At 44.3% G+C, this 14,054-nt stretch overlaps 1 protein-coding gene across 4 annotated transcripts in view; it reads left to right on the top strand.

Moving 5' to 3' along the window:
- Positions 1-14,054, top strand: part of LOC122544520 (high affinity immunoglobulin gamma Fc receptor I-like) — a 223,148-nt gene that overhangs the window by 72,395 nt on the left and 136,699 nt on the right. For 2 of the 4 annotated variants that reach the window (XM_043683810.1, XM_043683812.1), the window contains exon 2: positions 7,630-7,659. The exons of 1 other annotated variant lie outside the window; for it this stretch is intronic. The gene's annotated coding sequence lies outside the window, so the exon portion shown is untranslated. Of the gene's footprint in view, positions 1-4,161; positions 4,301-7,629; positions 7,660-14,054 lie in introns of all 4 variants that reach the window. One more of the 4 variants, XM_043683809.1, reaches the window with a different exon arrangement.

Raw genomic sequence — 14,054 nt, 5'->3', positions numbered from 1 at the left:
CACCTATCCACTCCACCCTTTCCTCCCTGACCTATCACCTTCATCCCCTCTCCCACTCACCCATTGTACTCTATGCTACTTTCTCCCCACCCTCACCCTCCTCCACATTATCTCTCCACGCTCCAGGCTCACTGCCTTTATTCCTGATGAAGGGCTTTTGCCTGAAACGTCGATTTCAAAGCTCCTTGGATGCTGCCTGAACTGCTGTGCTCTTCCAGCACCACTAATCCAGAATCTGGTTTCCAGCATCTGCAGTCATTGTTTTTACCTCGTTGATTTACAGATCTTGGACCTACTGGGTCTGCCTTTGGAAGGAAAAATTAGTGTTCCAGGCACCACAAGTGACCTACTTGCACTACAGCATCAACAAGATTGAGTTAGGTCCAGTGGAAGATGATGTGAGGGAGATCAAAGGTGCTTGGCTCTCACACCTGTACCAGAGCATAGGTCTTTCCCTGTGTTGATATTACAGAAAATTCAAATATCACCTTGCCTCTGTCTAAGCATCCTTATGTTTGCTATAGAAAAAGGATCAGCTTAGGAAATGGCCTGATGGTGAAGATGTTGCCTTTAGGGAAGTGAAAATAAAAACACTATTGTTATCTAAGGTGTGGCACACTATGATCATAAGCTAGATGTGGTGCTGACATGCGATGCATCCCTGTACGGTATCAGGGATAGTGTTGGGTTACTGGTGAATCCAGCAGAGAGGAACGCCTGCTAGCATGCGCTTCCCAGACATTGGCTGATACACCCAGATAGTAGTTATCTTTGGTGTGAGAAAGTTCCATCAGTACCTTTTGCAGATCTAAATTTGTGGTAGTAATGGATCATGAACTCCTGCCAGAGTTACTTAATGAGGACAGGACCATGCCGCCCACAGACTCAGGTCAAGTTCAGTGGTGAGCTCTTATTCTGAGTATGCAGTTACAAGTCGGAACATTGTCTGGGAAGCCAAATGGTACTGTGGGTGCCTTGAGGAATATCTCTCTGGTGGATACACCACTGGCAGTGTCTCCCTTGGAAGAAACTGCCCTGGATTTTAACTTTCTGGTCACCCTTCTGATCACTGCTGAGGACTGTGGACACATAAAGGTTCCATTCTGGCAAAACTGAAACAGCTGGTGGCGATGGCAAAACAAAAGGGCCATCACAACAGGAATTGAAATGGTTCTGGACACGGCAAGACCAGATCACCGGAGAGGACAGAATACTATTATGGGGAGCAAGACTGAGTCTCCCCTCCCAGATATTGGCTGAACTCCACCAGGGGCTCACACAATGAAGATGTTGGTGAGAAGTTCTGTCTGTTGGCCAGGATTGAATGCTGACATTGCTACATCAGTGTGGCTGTGCTCAGAGTGTCAACAAGAACAAAAATTACTGCCATTCATGGGAATGATCGGGTAAACCCTGGACTCGGTTACTTGCCGATGATGCCTGTCCTTTCATGGGCGCTTTGTATGTTTTTTTGTCATTGTGGACACCCATTCAAAGTGGCTGCACATGAAGAGAATTAATTCGTCAAACACCAGGATTACAATTGACAAGTTGCGAGCATCATTTGCAGCACACAGATTCCTGGACGTGTTAGTCATGGACAATAGGCCATCATTTACCAGCAAGGAATTTGAGTATTTCCTAGAGTCGAATGGTATTTGGCATGTAAGGACAGCTGCATAGCAGTCATCGTCCAAATGTCTGACAGAAAGAGCAATCTAAACTTAGAAGGCAGGCTTATAGAAATAGCCTGCAATTTCACATGATACTAAACTGTATCGGCTTCCATTTGATGATTAAACTACCTGTCATTGCAGCTAAAGGGACAGCTCCAGTTGAATTGCTAATGGGGAGAAGACTCTGCACCAAGTTAAATCTCATATTCCTGACCCAGGGAGGTGAATGGTGAAATCGCACAAGGAATGCCAGGGCCAGACACAAGACTCCTCTAAGTGAGATTCCTAGATAACGCTTTTCACAGTTCTCTCCCACCTATCTTGGTGTCATCTGGAAACTGACTAACTATACATCCTATTTTCTCATCCAAACCATTTATGGATATGATGAATAATAGTGGACACAACATCAATTCCCGTGGCACATAGGTGGTCACAGGCCTCCATTCTGAAACACAGCCCTCTACCACTACTCTCCATCTTCTACCGTTAAGACAATTCTGTATCCAATGGGTTGGCTCTGTCTGGACCACTTGAGATTTAACCTTACTCAACAATCTAACATGCAGTACTTTGTCAAAGACCTTGCTGAAGTCCATGTAAACAATATCTATCACGACATCTATCCCTAATCTACTTTCTTGGTCACTCCTTCAAAAAAGCTCAAACAAATTCATGACATACAGTTTCCCTTGCACAAAGCCATGCTTACTACTCCACATGAATACTTACCTTTCCAAATGCCTATAGATTCTGTTTCTCAGAATCCCCTCTGACAACTTAGCCATCACAGCCATTAGTCTCACCGGTCTGTAGTTTGCAGGCATTTCCCTGCAACCTTTCTTAAATAATGTCACATCATTAGCCAAATTTTGTGGGTCACCATAATTTCCTTCCTAGCCTTCCAAAAAAATTGTGGGACACACTCCATCAGGTCCCGGGATTTTACTTATCTTGATACATTTTAAGAATTCCTCCAGCTCCTCCTGTGTAATATGGACACCCTTCAAGACATCACAATTTATTTTCCCAAGTTTCCTGGACTCCATAACTTTCACCATGGAAAATACTGACAAGAAAGTTTCATTTACAATCTCACCCATCTTTTGTTGCTCTGCCTGCAGATGACCTTATTTATTTTTAAGAGACCCCATTCTCTCCCTTGTTACTCTTTTTCCTTCATGTACATGTAGAATATCTTTGGATTCTCCTTTACCTTATCTGTTAATGCCATCTCATGTCCCCTTTCTGTGCTCCTGATTTCTCTCTTAAGCATACTCTGATAGCTTCTGTACTCTTCAAGGAATTCACTGGTTGGCAGCTGCTTATACATGTCATATGCCTTCTTTTTCAAGACCAGGGCCTCTATAGCTCTGGGCATCCAAAGTACTCTACCGCTGACAGGAATATTCTGTCCTTGAACCCTCATTAACTCACCTCTGAAAGCCTTCCATTTACTACACGTCCCTTTGCCTGCAAACAGCCTCCTTGAATCAACTCTTGAAAGTTCCTGTCTAAGACCATCATATTTGGTCTTGCCCCAATTTAGAACGTTAACTTGTGGACCCTTCCTTTTCCAGAGCTATTGGAAAATTAATGGAATTTTTGTCACTGGTGCCAAGGTGGTCCCTCATTAACACTTCCAAGGCTTGCCTTGCCTTATTTCCTAAGAGGAGGTTAAGTTTGCCCGTTCTCTAGTTGAGTCATCTATACACTGCGTGAGAAATTCTTCCTGAACACACTTACACAAAATATTGGTCCCCCTGCAGCTTAGATATAATCTATCCTTCTTGTACATGTCACTGCTACTTCAATCATCCAAGAGTCAGAATTCCTGCCCCATGCATCAGTCTGCAGCCATGCATTCATCTGCCAAATCTTCCGATGAATGAATGGACTAGGAATCCTTTGGAGTTAATGAGGCTTCAGGGCACGTTCCTGGCCGCAGTAGGGCTCCGTGAAAGATGAGAATTATCGAGGCCCTGGTCTTGAAAAAGAAAATGGCATAGGACATGCATTAGGCCTATAGTGTCTGGAGTTGTGAAGGAAGAGAGGACATCTAACTGAGGGATGTAAGACGCAAAAGGGGGGATTGTCAAAGAAGACAGAGAACGGATGTTTCCTCATGTGGACAATCTAGAATGAGAGGTCACTGTTTCAGGACAATGGGATAGGTCAGATTGGAAACAGAGATGGGGAGTAATGGCCAATCCAGTTTCACCCCAAGAATTGTACAGGGGGGAGTGAGCTGGCTTCTGTGCAGTTGGTGAGGAGGAATTTCTTCTCTCCAAGAGGAGTAAATGTATGGAATTCTTTACCAGAGAGGGCTGTCGAGCCTGGATTGTTGAGCGCATTGAGGGCTGAGGTTTATAACCAGGAAGGGGAATGGAGTGTAATGAGTATTGAGAGTGGGGGAGAGGGAGGGAGTTGTGGTGAAGGAAGTTCTGGGTGACTGACAACTGTCTCCCACCTCGATCTCTCTCAGACTCTCTGGCTGTGCCTACTTCGCCCCTGCTCTCCAGCCACCAGCAGGATCAGACAAGCAGACTGAGTCACTAACTGAATACACACCCGGATCAGACAGGGCAGTGTGATGGAGATCTTCTCTGCTCTCCTACTACTCGGTATGTACCTCCAGGTTTTATCACCATTTCGGGGTTGGTGCAAGTGATAAATCTGTCCTTCAGCCTGCCCTCAGCTCAATGTACAATGGGAATGTGAACAGAAGCAGAATCCTGTCCAGATTCTGTACAGACAGCAGTGCACATGAGTGCTGGCATTTCCCAGCCAAATGCTCACTCTCTCACTCGCACACACGCACACATACTCCCTCACACAGTCTTCTCTTACACATTCTTTCTCTTTCTTTCGCATACTCTTTCTCTCACCCTCTCTCACACACTCTTTCTCACGCACTCAGCTTTGAAAAGAACCAAGTGGAATGAAGACAAAATGAGGAATATGGCTTTGAGAAACAGAATCAACCGTGATTCTATTGAAGAGTATAGGAGGCTTGAGGGGCTGAATGGACGCTTTGAACAGAATGTTATTAGCAATTGATGTGTCTTTTTATATACTTCACAGGGCATGGACATTGTTGGATGGGCCTTGCATTAATTGCAGGGCCCAGCCCTTTTTATTCCTGTTTTTTTCAATAAATTCAACATTCACTCTCTGCTCACAGTGGGAAGTACACACAGGCCCTGAGAACATCTCACTCCCTGTGTCTCTCTCTGAATCTGTCTGTGTTCCCTCCTCTCTCTCCCCCTCTCTCTGTCCCCTCTCCCTTCCCCATCCCTCCACCTCCCTATTTTCTCTCTCCTCTCCCTTTTTCTCTTTTGGTCTCCCAACTGTTTCCCCCTTTTTTTTCTTGCTCCCACACATACTCGCTCTTTGTCCATCCTATCTGTCTCTGTATCTTGCTATCCCTCTCACTCATAATCTCTCTCTCTGCGAAAACTGATCTCTTAATTACCATCTCTCTTCTTCCTCCATCTGACTCCTGCTGACTCTGTCTATCTCGCGCTCGTCCGGTCCTCGATCTCCCTACCTTTTTTTTTCTGTTTATCTCTCCATTTTTTTTTCTCGCTCTCGCTCTCGCGCTCTGTCTCTCCACCATTGTCCCTGCTTCCCTCTCTTTCTTTAGCCTTCTTGTGTCTCTGGCTGCCTGTCTCTCTCCCTCTCACTCATTTTCTCTGCTTTTCTTGATCGGTACCTGTTCCATCTCTGTCTGTGTCTTTCCCTCTCAGACACACACAGCCACACTCTTGCACACACTCTCTCACAAAACGTGCACACCCATAACCTTCTACTCTCTCACACACAGACGCAAACACACACACTCCACTCTCTCACGCGCGCACACACACGGACTCCACTCTCTCACGGTACACTCTCAAATGCAGATTCTCACGCACACAAGCGTACTGCTGTTCACACATCCACACTTACGCATGCACACACTCGCTCATGCACACAGATTCACACGTTTTTACTCAAGTACTGACACAAACAAGTACATAGAACATAGAATGTTACAGCATAGTACAGGCTCTTCGGCACGCGATGTTGCACCGACCTGCAAAAATAAGCTGATGCTCATCTAACCAATTATTAACCATATGTATGTCCAATGCCTATTAAAAATGCCCTTAACGCCGGCGAGTCTACTGCTGTTGCAGACGGTGTTCTATGCCCCTACTGCTCTCTGAGTGAAGAATCTACCCCTAATATCTGTCCTTTATCTATCACCCCTCAATTTAAAGCTATTTCCCCTCGTGTTAGCCTTCATCTGAGGGAAAAGGCTCTCACTGTCCATCCTATCTAACCCTCTGATTATCTTATAAATCTCGATTAAGTCACCTCTTAACCTCCTTCTCTCCAACGAAAACAGCCTCAGTTCCCTCAGCCTGTCCTCGTAAAGCCTTCCTTCCAACCAGGCAACATCCTACTAAATCTCCTCTGAACACTTTCCAAAGCTTCCACATCCTTCCTGTAATGCAGTGACCAGAACTGTATGCAATACTCCAAGTGGGATCTTACCAGTGTCTTGTACAGCTGCAACATGACCTCCTGGCTCCAAAACTCAATCCCCCTACCAATAAACGCCAACACACCACATATCTTCTTAACAACCTATAAACCTGGATGGCAACTTTCAGGAATTTAGGCACCTGGACACCGAGATCTCTCTGATCATCTACACTGACAAGAATTTTACCATTAGCCTAGTACTCTGCATTCCTGTTATTTCTTCTGAAATAAACTACTCACACTTTTCTGCGTTAAACTTCATTTGCCACTATTCAGCCCAGTTCTGCATCTTATTTATGTCCCTCTGTAAACCACAACATCCTTTGGCACTATCCACAACTCTGCCTACCTTACTGTCATCCACAAATTTACTAACCCATCCTTCTATGCCCATATCCAGGTCATTTATAAAAATGACAAAGAGCAGCGGCCCCAAAACAGATCCTCATGGCACACTACTGGTAACTGAGCTCCAGGATGAATACATCCCATCAACCACCACCCTCCTTCTTTCAGCTAGCCAATTTCTGATCCAAACCAGTAAATCACCTTCAATATAGAAACTCCATATTTTGTACAAAAACCTACTACGGGATCTCAACAAATGAGCTGTATTATGCATAACCACTGAAGAAATGAAAGCCTGTGCCTTCACGTTAAAGCATGGCATCAGCAGTAGGTCATTCAGCCCATCGACTCTGCACAGCCATTTGATGAGTTCATGGCCAATCTGATCATTTTTCCCTAAGACCTTCGATTCTCCATCCTGATGAAAAATCTCTCCATATCAGACCTGAGTCTACATCCCAATTCAGTTTTCTTTGGATAATGGAAAAGACATTAGAGTCATAGAGATGTACAGCATGGAAACAGACCCTTCAGTCCAACCCGTCCATGCTGACCAGATATCCCAACCCAATCTACTCCCACCTGCCAGCACCTGGCCCATATCCCTCCAAACCCTTCCTATTCATATACCCATCCAAATGCCTCTTAAATGTTGCAACTGTACCTGCCTCCACCACTTCCTCTGGCAGCTCATTCCATACACGTACCCTCCACTGCATGGAAAAAGTTGCCCCTTAAGTCTCTTTTATATCTTTCCCCTCTCACCCTAAACCTATGCCCTCTAGTTCTGGACTCCCCGACCCCAGGGAAAAGACTTTGCCTATTTATCCTATCCATGCCCATCATAATTTTGTAAACCTCTATAAGGTAGCATGACCTCCCAACTCCTGTACTCAATACTCTGACCAATAAAGGAAAGCATACCAAATGCCTAGGATACATCACTTGGTTGTATTTTAAAGCATGACTTTTGGATAGAACAATTTTCAAAGATGGAACCATTGAATTGTTTTCCCTTTATTCACGTAAGACCCATGAAACTTATTGATTGTGTCTAATTGTGTATTTTCAGGGCAAGTGATGATTCTACAAATATGAGAAGGTATGTTGAGTCCCAGTCCCTATTTTATTACATATTGATGAACTCCATAGTGTCAGCACTAATGCCAGTGTTTACGCAATTGAAGCAAAGTACTGTCGGTGTGGGAGATCTGAAACATAACCTGAGAGTGCAGAAGAAACTCAGCAACTCTGGCAACGTCTGTGGAGAGAGAGATTAAAAAGTTCAGATTTAACATTTCAAGTCCATCAAACTTCTGACTTACAGTCAACAGGATGCACAGCACTGATCCAGACACTTCAGTCCAACTCATCCATGTTAATCAGGTATCTCGAGCTAACCTAGTTCCAGTTGCCAGCATTTGACCCATTTCCCTCTAAAGCCTCTAAATCCCATCTGCAATGCCACTTTTAAGTAAATATGAACCTGCACTCCACGGTCTCTTTGTTTGGCAATAGTTCCCAAGACTCTACCATCAGTTTTGTAACTCCTGCCCAGATTTGCCTTACTAAAATGCAACACCTCACACTGATCTAAATTAAACTTCAACTGCCAATCCTCGGCCCTTTGACCCATCTGATCAAGGTCCAATTGTACTGTGAAATAACTTTCTCCCCTATCCTATTCATTCCTATTCATGTCCTCATCCGGATGCCATTTAAATGTTGTAATTGTACCAGCCTCCACCACTTCTACTGGCAGCTCATTCCATACACACAACACACTCCGCATGAAAACGGTGTCCCTTAGGTCCTTTTTAAATCTTTTCCCTCTCACTTTAAGCCTGTGCCTTTTTGTTTTGGACTCGCCTCCCCTGGGAAAAAGACCTTGGCTATTAATCCTATCCGTGACCTTCATGATTTTATAAACATCCCTCAGCCTCCAACATTCCAGGGAAAACAGCTCCAGCCTCTTCAGCTCAAAGCTCCAAACCTGGCAACATCCTTGTAAATCTTTTCTGAACCCAATCAAGTTTCACAACATCATTCCGTTAGCAGTATTCCAAAAGTGACCTAACCAACGTTAGCAGTATTCCAAAAGTGACCTAACCAAACCATTACTCTTATTCTCGATGTACTAACCAATAAAGGCAAGCTAAATGCCTTCTTCACTATGTTCTCCATCTGCAATGCCACTTTTAAGTAAATATGAACCTGCACTCCACGGTCTCTTTGTTTGGCAATAGTTCCCAAGACTCTACCATCAGTTTTGTAACTCCTGCCCAGATTTGCCTTACTAAAATGCAACACCTCACACTGATCTAAATTAAACTTCAACTGCCAATCCTCGGCCCTTTGACCCATCTGATCAAGGTCCAATTGTACTGTGAAATAACTTTCTCCCCTGTCTGTTTTACCATCAATTTTGGTGTTATCTGCAAATTTAGGAATCCATACCTCTTATATTCACATCCAAATTGTTCACTTAAATGATGAAAAACAGTGGACCCAGCACTGATCCTTTTGACACACTGCTGATCACGGGCCTTCCATTTGAAAAGCAACCTTCTGTCTCCTGCCTTGCAGCAAGTTCTGTATCCAATTGGCTTGTTCTTCCTGTATTCTATGTGATCTAACCTTGCTAACCAATCTACCGTGCAGAACCTTGTCAAAGCTTACTGAAGTTCGTTCAAGCACTGTCCACTGCTCTGCCTTCATAAATCCTTTTGTTCATATATGGAAAAAAAAACTCAGTCGAGTTAGAGACATGATTCCCTATGCATAATACCATGATGACTATCCATTGTGCCTTGTTAATGGTGTACAGGCTTTGGGGGGAGTTAGGAGGTGAGTTACTCACTGCAGGTTTCCCAGCCTCTGACCTACTCGTGTAGCCATTGCACATAGCTGGCGAGTCCAGTTCTGTTTCTGGTTAATGTAATTGCCAGGCTGTTAACAATGAGGTGAATTCACTCATGGTAATAGCCTTCAATGCCAAGGGCTAATGGTTTGATTCTCTCTCGATGGTAACCCCCAGGATGTTGATGGTGGGCAATTCAGTGATGCTGACACCATTGAGTTTCAAGGGGCGATAGATACATTCTCCCTCAAAATGGTAACTACTTGGGTATGGATCGGTGGGGAAGAGGGAGTTCAGTGATGGTACTGCAATTTTATATGGACCAGGCCAGACCCACTTCAAACATTTTAAGAAGGTAACCTAGAGATCCTGTGTTTTTTCCTTCTTATTGTAAAGGGTGATGTGAAGTGGGCATTTCAATTGTGATGAAATTGGTTAAACCACTCGCTTTAAGCAAAGCAGAATTTATTTGAACACAAGAGTTGAAACATGAACAAAAGAAAGGGGAATTTAGAGGAACTCAACTATTAGAAAATGTAACTAACCCAATACAGCAACTTAACTCATTTATTGTTCCAATATTTGAACATCTCATAATACATCCTTTGACAAAAAGGTAACTTCAGACAGAGATTCGTACAGGCATGAATCCAATTCAGGAGGGAACAACGACAAGAGAGATCTCAGAGGAAGTCAATTACTGAAGCTTGCAACCCTTCTTGTGACTGCTACAATTGAAAAAAAATGTAGGAAGCCTGGTCTGGGAGAACTAGCCACTCCCCTTCCATGAGGTAAAAACAAGGACTGCAGATGCTGGAAACCAGAGTCTAGATTCGAGTGGTGCAAGAAAAGCACAGCAGGTCAGGCAGCATCCGAGGGGGCAGGAAAATCGACGTTTCGGGCAAAAGCCCTTAATCAGGAATAGAGGCCTATGCCTGATGAAGAGCTTTTGCCCGAAATATCGATTTTCCTGCTCCTCGATGCTGCCTGACCTGCTGTGCTTTTCCAGCACCACTCCAATCTAGACTCCCCTTCCATTGTTAACATTTGTTTTAGAAAAACCTAAAGACCTTTTGACCTAGACACTTGAGCACGCCTGACTTGGCACTCTCGCTTCAAAATAAAAGAAACCCAGGGCAAAATAACCTATTTTTTAAAGTGTCAGCATCATCACACGTTGAACATCAAGGAGGCGATTGTTCAATCTTCCCTCCATGGTAACTGCTAGGATTTTGCCAGTGGGGGATTCAGTGTTAGTAACATTATTAAATAATAAGGGGTGATGGTTAATTTCTCAATTGTAAATACCCTACACCCCCACCCCAATGCTTATAGTGAGAGGGACTCACTGATGGTACACCATTGAATGTCAAAGGATGATGGTTCGATTCTCTTTCAATGGTAACACCCAGGATGTTAATAGTGCAGGTAATCAGTGATGGTAATACCATTGAATGTCAAGGGGTGATGGTGAGAATCTGTCTCAGTGGTCACTTCCAGGATATTGATTTTGAGCGGATTCAGTGATAGTAGCACCATTGAATGTCAAGTGGCAATGGCAAGATTCTCTCTCAATGGTAACCCCCAGGATATTGCTATTGATTGGATCAGTGATGGTAATACTTTTGAATGTCAATGGAGTGATGGTTAGATTCTTTCTTGTTGGAGATGGTCATTTCCTGACATTTTGTGAGGTGAGAATGTTACTTACCTCTCATCAGCCCAAGCCAGCTTGAGCTGTCAGAGTGGCAAGCTATTGCATTAAGGTGATTTCAATTCTTCCCCCTTGAGTGTGTGTGTTTCTCTGAGGGTTAGGTTCATCAGTGGAAACTGGAGCACCCATGCTAATGAAGGAGCCAATGTGGGACAGATTCTTAACTGGAGACTGGATTACTCTTAGCTGCAATGCAGATCGAGAGCTTCATTCGATGAGCTATAACTGGATTGTAAACAACACTAGCAAAGAATTCAAGGGGAAGACTTATATCATTGGGGCTGCTGAAAAGGAGCATGATGGGGATTACAGATACCAATCTTCCACATCGACACATACAACACCCTACAGTAACAGTATTCTCCTGAGAATATCCTGTGAGTCATGTTGTTAGATGAACTGATCTCTTTGTCTCAAGATGCACCCATCCAGGTGTTGGGGCATGTTTATACAAATTCCCAGGGATAGTCGGGAAAAACAAGTATATTGGTCTTCTCTTGGGCGAGCACTTGTGCAGCTGTGAAGTGCAAAGGTTTGTGGGTCTTCACTGCTTCGATTGATGCTGCCCTCCATCCATCTTGTCCACTTCACTCCCAATCCTTTCTGCCACATTGTGAGCCACATGCCCTTGCCTATCCAAACTTTGGTGGCAATGGGATCTGGGTGGCAGGGTGAAATGTGAGGAGGATGTTAGGAGAATATAGGGTGACCTGGACAGGCTAGGTGAGTGGACGGATGCATGGCAGATGCAGTTTAATGTGGATAAATGTGTGGTTATCCACTTTGGTGGCAAGAACAGGAAGGCAGATTACTCCCTAAATGGAGTCAAGTTAGGTAAAGGGGCAGTACAACGAGATCTAGGTGTTCTTGTATATCAGTCAATGAAAGCAAGCATGCAGGTACAGCAGGCAGTGAAGAAAGCTAATAGCATGCTGGCCTTCATAACCAGAGGAATTGAGTATAGAAGCAAAGAGGTCCTTCTGCAGCTGTACAGGGCCCTGGTGAGACTGCACTTGGAATATTGTGTGCAATTTTGATCTCCAAATTTGAGGAAAGACATTCTGGCTATTGAGGGAGTGCAGCGGAGGTTCATGAGGTCAATTCCCGGAATGGCGGGACTATCTTACGCTGAAAGATTGGAGCGACTGGGCTTGTATACGCTTGACTTTAGAAGGCTGAGAGGGGATCTGATTGAGACATATAAGATTATTAAAGGATTGGACACTCTGGAGGCAGGAAGCATGTTTCCGCTGATGGGGGAGTCCCGAACCAGAGGACACAGTTTAAAAATAAGGGGAAGGCTACTTAGAACAGAGTTGAGGAGAAACTTCTTCACCCAGAGAGTGGTGGGTGTGTGGAATGCTCTGCCCCAGAAGGCTGTGGAGGCCAGGTCTCTGGGTACTTTCAAGAAAGAGTTGGATAGAACTCTTAAGGACAGTGGAGTGCAGGGTTATGGAGATAAGGCAGGAACAGGATGCTGATTGACGATGGTCAGCCATGATCATAATGAATGGTAATGCTGGCTCGAAAGGCCGAATGGCCTACTCCTACACCTATTGTTTATTGAAAGGACTAAGAACAGGCAGAAGCTGCAAGAGTGGCTCTTCTGATGATGGGAAGGGGCTTGGGTGGGAGGGTCCGACAGACACCATCTCAAGTCCAGATCGCACTAAAACTGGATCCCTGTTACCGAGCGGCTCTCCTGGAGAAGATTGGGGGGCGGAATTTGAATTTTTACCCTGGCCCACTCGATCACTAGTCTGTGATATGCCCAGGAGATAAGACCCCGCCCATTAGGTTTACATATTGTTCGTCACAGTAAAGCAGTCAAAGTGGGTAACAGGGTGCTGAATTACGCCTGCTCCTATTTTCTATGTTCTTAGCATTCTCACTCAACTCTTCAGCTTTCTACTTAACTGGCTCCTTCCTTCCATTTTTGTCTTTTTAATGTTATGTTTCATCAATGTTTCTGATTGTGTGACATTCTCACGATTTGTGAGAGCATTTTTTTTATATATACCTTACACCTCTGAGAATTTTAAGTTTCCATATCAAACTGTTCTGGCTTCACAAATTTAAAAAAAAAATGAAAACAAACTGCTGGTGCGCTCCCAGAGAGATGAAAACTGAACCAAAGCAATCTTTTGATATAAAAAAAAACACCAGCTCCAATTTCAAACCAAATTCCTGATTATTTCCCAATTTCAGTTAAATCAAAGCTTATGGTTTAATATATGTACCATGTCTGTATGGGCTGAAAAGTATAATGCCTCATTGAGGCCTGTGCGCTGAAGTTTCTCATCCGTGGAACCTTGCCTGGAAAACCTTCTCTGCTCCCCAAACCACTCCCACATTCCAATATGTCAAATCTGTTCTTATAATATGCCACAACTGTACACAATACTCCAGCTGAGGTCTAGCAGGTGTCTTGTGGATATTCAACGTCACTACCCAGCTCTCAGACTCTTTGCCCCTATTAGGGTCATAGAGATGTACAGCATCGAAACAGACCCGTCAGTCCAACTCGTCCATGCTGACCAGATATCCCAACCCAATCTAGTCCCACCTGCCAGCACCCGGCCCATATCCCTCCAAACCCTTCCTATTCATATACCCATCCAAATGCCTCTTAAATGTTGCAATTGTACCAGCCTCCACCACATCCACTGGCAGCTCATTCTATACACATACCACCCACTGCGTGAAAAAGTTGCCCCTTAGGTCTCTTTTATATCTTTCCCCTCTCAGGCAAAATCTTTTCCCTGGGTCGGGGAGTCCAGAACTAGAGGGCATAGGTTTATCTCTCTGGGAGCGCACCAGCAGTTTGTTTTCATTTTTTTTTATCCTATCCATGTCCATCATAATTTTGTAAACCTCTATAAGGTCACCCTTCAGCCTCCGACGTTCCAGGGAAAACAGCCCC

This window comes from Chiloscyllium plagiosum, chromosome 50, assembly GCF_004010195.1.
Source record: "Chiloscyllium plagiosum isolate BGI_BamShark_2017 chromosome 50, ASM401019v2, whole genome shotgun sequence".
NCBI lineage: Eukaryota > Metazoa > Chordata > Chondrichthyes > Orectolobiformes > Hemiscylliidae > Chiloscyllium > Chiloscyllium plagiosum.
Note: the sequence above shows the minus strand (reverse complement) of the source record. Positions and strands in the feature narration are given on the sequence as shown.